This window comes from Mastomys coucha, unplaced genomic scaffold (genome assembly GCF_008632895.1).
Source record: "Mastomys coucha isolate ucsf_1 unplaced genomic scaffold, UCSF_Mcou_1 pScaffold20, whole genome shotgun sequence".
Lineage (NCBI taxonomy): Eukaryota > Metazoa > Chordata > Mammalia > Rodentia > Muridae > Mastomys > Mastomys coucha.
Genome location: NW_022196903.1, coordinates 115493228 through 115494781, shown reverse-complemented (window position 1 = coordinate 115494781; position 1554 = coordinate 115493228). Strand labels below are relative to the sequence as shown.

Sequence of the window (1554 nt, the reverse complement as noted above, 5' to 3'; positions counted from 1 at the left end):
CTGGTACTCGGGAGCTGAAAATTAATAATCATCTCAGAAGAGCAAGCCACACTTGGCAATAATAAGCACATTTTTGACATTAAACTTTTTCTCAATGCAGTGTTCACAGTATTGACATATCTAGAGGGAAGTTTATGCATTTTTGAAGTTTCTGTTATTGTTTCTGGTGAACCTGAGGGGATTCATAATACTTCTCATGTTGTGTGCTAAGATTCCCACTTAGTGTTTTTGAAGAACTAATTGCATATTTTATTAAATATCTAAATAGTTTTTATAATTGAGCAATGACAAGGAAGCCCCTCTTCAGTAAATCTGTTGAGCATTCACTGAGTATCTAACACTTTTAGCAATGACTTGAAAGATATCTGTGACTGTATGGAGCAAGCATGTTTACAACCAAAACTTGTTATTAGCCAGTGTCCATAATAATTTTTAAGCTATTTGAGTGATCATATAATTATTGCTAATAAGTCCTGTTTTTAATTCCACATAGAATTTTACTGTCATTAGCTTGGGCGAGACTCCTGTAAGTAGTGTAATGTTTCAATCGTGTTCCATGTAGTTTGTATGGCCATGGAAAGATATGAACAATAAGAGATAAATTATAGAACACGTGACCGCATGTGGTAAGTGCTCTTTGAGAAGGAAAGGATGGCAAGAAGAGAGCATTGAGATTACTAGGATTCAGTGGTAACTTGGGAGTTTAATATGAGTGGGTGCAAGAGACCCAATTAAGGGAGTGGCAAGTGAGTCCCATTTTGGTAGAGCTCAGAAAATATCACCAGGAGATGATAGGGTGTCTTCACTCAGCAGCTCTGCTGCCCTGCCCAAGACCTTACCAACAGCAAGCCAGTCAGCATGCCCGCATGGAAGGGGAGGGGTTGTGAAGACCACTCTTAGCCAAGGAGCTATTGACAGGGGATGGCTGCCGAGGGGAGGAGCGGTCGGATCTCTTCAGTGGTGCAGCCCCTGGTACATTGTCCATGTTTCAGGGGCTGGTCCAGTACCTCATCATGTATGGGTAGCAAGCACTAACTGAATGAAGGGGCCTGGTGATGTAGGCAGGGAGGAGTTGGGATTAGTGGGGAGAGGGTAATAATTTAAAAATAATAAAAATGAATCAAATACATGAATATCAGTGTAGCTCCAATGTTAAGGACCAAGGCTGGTGCCCTCCAGACTTTTTTTTTGGAAGGACATTAAATAACTCATTTGCCTTGTTTGGGATAATCTGTATGTGAATGCATAGGTTCCTCATGTAGATTGTGTCTTGGAATACTTTGTGTGTTCAGGTGTTACATATGCAGAATAGACACTTCACCATGTTGAATGACACTCAGTTTGGGACTCTGAGACTTTTCTTGAGGGTCATGGTGTGAGTGAGCACTTACATTGGCCATCAGAGCCAGGAGTTCCTACTGTGGAGCGTGTCTGTGGAGACACACAGGCATGATGGCACTCTTAGTTGCTCAACAGTAAGGTTCCGTTGGTGAGTGTGTGGACACCCAGTTGGAGAAATGTTACTGTGTCTGGAAACACTTACATTCTCCTGGC

General features: G+C 41.8%; 1 protein-coding gene across 1 annotated transcript in view; it reads right to left on the bottom strand.

Moving 5' to 3' along the window:
- The window catches only part of LOC116099989 (murinoglobulin-1-like), a 49771-nt gene that overhangs the window by 24085 nt on the left and 24132 nt on the right, over window positions 1–1554 (bottom strand). The window lies entirely within an intron of this gene.